A 6,758-nucleotide genomic window follows, 5' to 3' on the forward strand; every position below is an offset into this window, starting at 1 on the left:
TAAGTGGTTGCTGAATTTTGTCAAAAAGCTCTTTTTTCTCACCTACTCAGATAATCACGCTGCTTTTATCCTTCAATTTGTTAATGTGTTGTATCACAATGTTTGATTTATAGGTAGAGAAAAAGCCTTGTGTCCCTAAGATAAAGACCACTTGATCATGGTGTCTGGTCCTTTTAATATATTATTGGATTTGGTTTTCTAGTATTATGTTGAGGTTTCTGTGTCTATGTTCATCACAGTTATTGGACTGTAATTTTTTTGGGGGGTGACTTCTGTAATTTTGATATCAAGGTGATGGTGGCATTTAGATTGAGTTTGGAAGTATCCCTTCCACTGCATATTTTTGGAGTCATTTCAGAAATATTGGTATTAACTCTTCTCTAAATTGGTAGAATTCACCTATAAAACCAACTTACCTTGGACTTTTTTGGGGGGGTAAGTTTTAAAATTATTGATTCAATTTCCTTACTGGTAATTTGTCTGTTCATGTTTTCTATTTCTTAGTGCCTTATTACTGGGATATTGTACATTTCTAAGAATTTGTCCATTTCTTCTAGACTTTATACTTGATTGGTGTGTAGTTGATTGCAGTGATCTCTATAGTCCACTGAATTTCTGTGTAATCTGTGTACCTTCTCCTTTTCCATTACTGATTATATTCTATGGGCCCTCCTCCATTTTTTTCTTTCTTTTTTTGATTAGTCTGGTTTAACTTTGTCAATTCTGTTTAAGCTTTTAATTTTTAGGAGTTTATGAAAAGTGAGTGCATTGCTTTAGTACCCAGAAAGTATTTTTTTATAATGTCAGATAACATTCACTAGATGATTTTAATGTTTATATATTTCTTCTCTCTGTAGCCCACTGTTCTTCATTTTTATACGTTGAGCTTATAGAAATTGACATCTATATTTGATAATGCAGAATCTTTTATAAATTTCATATTTACCATTTCCTTTATATCAGTATTTTTCAATTCATTCCTTTAATGTGTGTCAGAAATATTTAGTGTGTCCCTGTGTGATGCACATGTGTTGTGTCCCATTATGCCTACTGCAGTATCAGGCACCTGATAAGTACTTGGATGACTGAACAGTTTGTGTAGTTGGCTGAGTTCACATATTATTGACTTATACACAAGGAAGAAATGTAATACGAAATGCTGAGATAAAATTTTGCACTTTTCTGGGATTACCATAGACAGAAAGTTGAGGAGATCATAACATAATTGGCAGACATTTCTTTTAATTACAAGTACTCTACAGTAAAATAATTTGTCATGTTGTGAATTCTGAAAAGTATTAAAAAATCATCACTGTCATAATGATTAAGACATGATATATCATAATATATCAATATATAAAAGAATTATTTATTTATATAATAAATACAAATTATAATACCTATATTATATATATAAAATAAACATAAAATTATTTATATAATAAATAATTATTATATAAAAGACAATATATAAAGAATTATTGTGAATATTTTAGAAATAAAAGTCACTATTCTACATGTGCAAAATATATCAATGAATAAAAAAAGACAAATTACACTTAAAATTAGGCTGAGGGGAATAAATAGAATGCATTAAAAAGAAAGTAATTTTAAGACCTTCCTGCTCCTTCATGGGTCAATGCCTTGTCGTGGAAATGAGTCTTGCATAAATAACTCAGTGGAGCTACGAGCCATGCTATGCAGGGCCACCCAAAATGGACAGGTCATTTGAAATGTTCTGGCAAAATGTGGTCCACTGAAGGAGGAAATGGGAAACCACTCCAATATTCTTGCTGCCAGAACCCCATAAACAGTATGAAAAAGCAAAAACACATGACACCCCTCAGATCAGATACTGTCCAATATTCTACTTGGGAAGAGCAGAGGGGAATTACTTTGAGCTCCACAAGGAATGGAACAGCTAAAAGCCTAACAACATTAAAAATGCTGACATTAAATTTAAAAAATGTTCCCAGGAGGAAAGCTATGAGGAATGTAGACAGCATATTAAAAAGCAGAGACATCACTTTGCCAACAAAGGTCCATACAGTCAATGCTAGAATTTTCCTGAGAGAAATATCAATAACCTCATATATGCAGATGACACCACCCTTATGGCAAAAAGTAAAGAGGTACTAAGGAGCCTCTTAATGAAGGTGAAAGAGATGAGTGAAAAATCTGGCTTAAAACTTAACATTCAAAAAATGGAGATCATGGCATCCACCCCATCACGTCATGGCAAATCAGAAACAATGGAAATAGTGACAGACTTTATCTCCTTGGGCTCCGAAATCACTGCAGGTATTGACTGCAGCCATAAACTTAAAAGAACACTTGCTCCTTGAAAGAAAAGCTCTGACAAACCTAGACAGCATATTAAAAAGCAAAGACATACATGGCTCATAAAGGTTCATATAGTCAAAGCTATGCTTTTACCAGTAGTCATGTGTGGATGTCAGAACTGGATGATAAAGAAGGCTGAGTGTTGAAGAATTGATGCTTTTGAACTGTGATGTTGGAGAAGACTCCTGAGAGTCCCTTGGACTGCAAGATAAAACAAGTCAATCCTGAAGGAAATCAGCTCTGAACATTCATGGGAAGGACTGATGCTGAAGCTGAGGCTCCAGTACTTTGGCCACCTGATGCGAAGAACTGACTCATTGTAAGAGAACTTGATGTTGGGAAAGATTGAAGACTGAAGGAGAAGGGGAAGACAGAGAATGAGATGGTTGGATGGCATTACTGCCTCGAAGGACATGAGTTTGAGCAAGCTCTGAGAGTTGGTGATGGACAGGGAAGCCTGGCTTGCTGCAGTCCCTAGGGCTGCAAAGAGTTGGACATGACTGAACGACTGAACTGCTGAAAAATTAGTGATGTTGAGTATCTTTACATATTTTTAGTGGCCATCTGTATGTCTTATTTTGATGTTTATTTAGATCATCAGTCCTTTTTTGCCCTATATGTGCTCTTTGTATGTGTTGGAAATTAATATCTTATCAATCACTTTATTTGCAAGTATTTTCTAGCACTATCTGGTTTGTCTTTTCAATTTACGATTTCCTTTGCTTTGCAAAAGATTTTAAGTTTAATTAGGTCCCAATTGCCTGTTTTCTTTTATTTTCATTACTCTAGGAGACATATATAAATGTAGATATTGCTGCAATGTATGTTCTACCTATGTTTTACTCTAAGACCTTTATTGTATATAGCCTTATACATAGATCTTTGATTCAATTTGAATTTATTTTTATATATGATATTAGAGACTAGTCTAATTTTTTTCTTTTACATACAGTTGTCCAGTTTTCCCAGCACCACTTGTTGAAGATACTGTCTTTTATCCATTGTATAGTCTTGCCTTCTTTGTCATAGATTAATTGGCAATAAGTATGTGGGGTTATTTCTGGGTTCCCATCCTGTGTTATTGATCTGTATGTCTGTTTTTGTGCCAGTGTCATATAGTTTTGATGACTCTGGCTTTGTAGCATAGTCGAAAGTCAGCAAGCTTGATTCCTTCAGCCCATTTTTCTCTCTCGATATTGATTTGTTGATTTGGGGTCTTTTCTGTTTTAAAATAAATTGTTAAAACCATTTGTTCTAGTTTTGAAAAAAAATCTCATTAGTAATTCTGTAGAGATCTCTTTGAATCTGTAGATTACTTTGGGTAGTACAGTCACTTTGACAGTATTGATTCTAATTAAAAATCATGTTATATTTCTCCATTTGTATCATCTTTGATTTCTTTCATCAGTATCTTAGAGTTTTCTGAGTATCGATCTTTTGCCTCGTTAGGTAAGGGTTTCCTAGGTGTTTTTTTTTTTTTTTCTTTTTCTTTTGGATGTGATAGTAAATAGAATGGCTACCTTAATTTTGTTCAGATTTTTCATTTTTAGTGGATATGAATGCAATAGAAATCTGTGTATTAATTCTGTATCCTGAAACTTTACTAAATTCATTGACCAGCTCTTTTAGTTTTATGAAAGTGTCTTTAGAATTTTCAATGTAATTTTCTATGTAGGTTAAGTTTCCCATGTGGTGCTAGTGCTAAAGAGCCTACCTGCCAATGCAGGAGATGTAAGAGAGATGGTTCAGTCCCTATGTTGGCAACATCCCTTGGAAAAGGATTCAGTAATCCACACCAATATTCTTGCTTGGAGAATCCCATGGATGTGGGAGACTGGCAGGATACAGTCCATAGGGTCATAAAGAGTCAGACATGACTGAAGTAATCTAATACACACACATGTATAATATCATGTCATCTACATACAGTGATAGTTTTACTTATTATTTTTCAATTTGGACTCTTTTTATTCCTTTTTCTTATCCGATTGCCATGACTAGAACTTCCAAAACTATTCTGAAACAAAATGGTGAGAATGGACATCATTGTCTTGCACCTGATCTAACAGGAAATTCCTTTAAATTTACACAATTGCAAATTATGCTTTTTTTATTATTATTATTATGACTGACTACTCTTGCTGAGGCATGGGGGAGGAGTGACCCCAGGGTCCCCCATGGCCCAGCAAGAGGCAGAGTACCTACTCTTGAAGGGGCATGCAGAAGGCTGTGCCCCAGGGTCCCCCATGGCCCAGCAAGAGGCAAGAGTGTCTATGAAGTTGTCAGAAACTCAGAGAAAACTGCTATAGGAAATCACATTTAATTTCCATCTAAAATAAGACACAGATGGACTTATCCATGAAAGAGAAAGAGATTCATAAATCCAGAAACAAACAGATGGCTGTGTATGGACTTCCTTATATCTCAGATGGTAAAGATTCTGCCTGCAATGTGGGAGATTCAGGTTCAATCCCTGGGTAAGGAAGATACCCTGGAGAAGGAAATGACAATCCACTGCAGTATTCTTTCCTGGAGAATCCCAGGGACAGAGGAGCCTGGTGGCCTACAGTCTATGGGGTCACAGAGTCAGACATGACTAAGTGACTAACATACACACACACAAAAGATGCCTATGGGGATTTGGTTGTGCTGTCTTGCCAGACTGAAGTAGAAATTAAGAAATAAAAATCACTATGTATAATTTAAGAAAAATAATAGAATATCATGTGCAGCAGAGAGAAATACAGCCATGATTTTGCAGTAACTTTAAGTGGTATATATCCATGAAAATATTGAATCATGCTGTACCCCAAAGCAAATAGAGTAATGTGAATCAACTGTACCTCAATTGAAAAAGAAAGAGTGGATGGATGGCTACAAACACAAGAAATAATCAAGACTGAAGCTTTGCAAAAATAAAAGTGGGAAAAGTTTAGGAATAGAAACTCCCATCAAGAAATTAATTTGGATTGGATTACTAAAAAAACTCCATTGGTTCACACACCAGAAAGCACAATATGGAGGACCTTTAAAATATGAAACATGGACGTGCCTGAGGAAACAGCAATCGCGTGCCTGGTCATCCAGTCAGGAAAAAGAAAGGTTTTCGAAGACAAGGGTACCCATGCCATCCCCTCTGGATCAATTTCCAAAGGAAGGCCACGGCTGCAACCTAAGTGGACAAGGACACAGAAATGAATAAAGAAAATGGGTTCTATACACACAAAGGTATATGAATCAGCCAACAGGAAGAATGAAACAATGCCATGTTCAGGCACCGGCAAGAAGGTAGAGATGATCATTGCAAGTGAAGTAAGAGAGACATGGAGCAACAAATAGAACATGATCTCACTTGTAAGTAGAATCTAAAAACTGATACATAGGAGCTCTTTGAGCCAAGATAAACAGTTCACAGACTTAGAAAAAACTCACCTCTCTTACTGTTAGCAGAGAAGAAAGGCACATAGGAATGTGCTATAGGAATAAGCTACTTGTCTAACGTGCACACTACTGTTTAGAAAATAAGCCCCAAGGACCTACTGGGTAACACTAGGAATGATACTCCACTATCTGTCATAATGTATACAGGACCAGTCCCTGAAATACAGCATATACACATCAATATATGAGTAAATCAAGTGACTATGAATTAAAAAAAAAAAAAAGGCTTGTAATTCACCTATACACTCAAGTTCAAATAACTAGATAAACACAATAAATATAGAAACATATGCTGACTCTATTCCCCTCATCCCATAGTTATCTTGGCTGGTATCATATCTCTGGAGACTGGGTAGGCTTGAGTCCCAGGCTGGATTGATTGCTTTGGGGTGCAGCGTCCTGGAAGGATGCGGCAGACAATATGACCCCACAACGTTCCTGGAGTGTCTCTTGCCCTCTGCAGGAACCCTCAATCTTCAGTACAGGTGAAGTAAATGAAGAGATTTGAATTAACGTAGACACACATATATGTATCCAATAGATGATCCAAAACGACCTACTCACTAGCAGGTAGAAGTTTACTGAACACACTGTGATCACCTAGATGGGAACAAGAACTTGAAAGAGAATAGATAAATGTTCATTCATGAATGTATCAGGTTCCTGTACAACTGAAATACACATAAAATCAGAAATCACTTATATTCCAATATAAAATCACACTGAAATGTTTTAGAAAAGGCAGAGGAACCAGAGATCAAATTGCCAACGTCCACTGGATCATCGAAAAAGCAAGAGAGTTCCAGAAAAACATCTATTTCTGCTTCATTGACTATGCCAAAGCCTTTGACTGTGTGGATCATAATAAACTGTGGAAAATTCTGAAAGAGATGGGAATACCAGACCACCTGACCTGCCTCTTAAGAAACCTGTATACAGGTCAGGAAGCAACAGTTAGAACTGGACATGGAACA

The sequence above is a fragment of the Bison bison genome, unplaced genomic scaffold (assembly GCF_000754665.1).
Source record: "Bison bison bison isolate TAMUID 2011002044 unplaced genomic scaffold, Bison_UMD1.0 scf7180017864481, whole genome shotgun sequence".
Taxonomy (NCBI): Eukaryota; Metazoa; Chordata; class Mammalia; order Artiodactyla; family Bovidae; genus Bison; species Bison bison.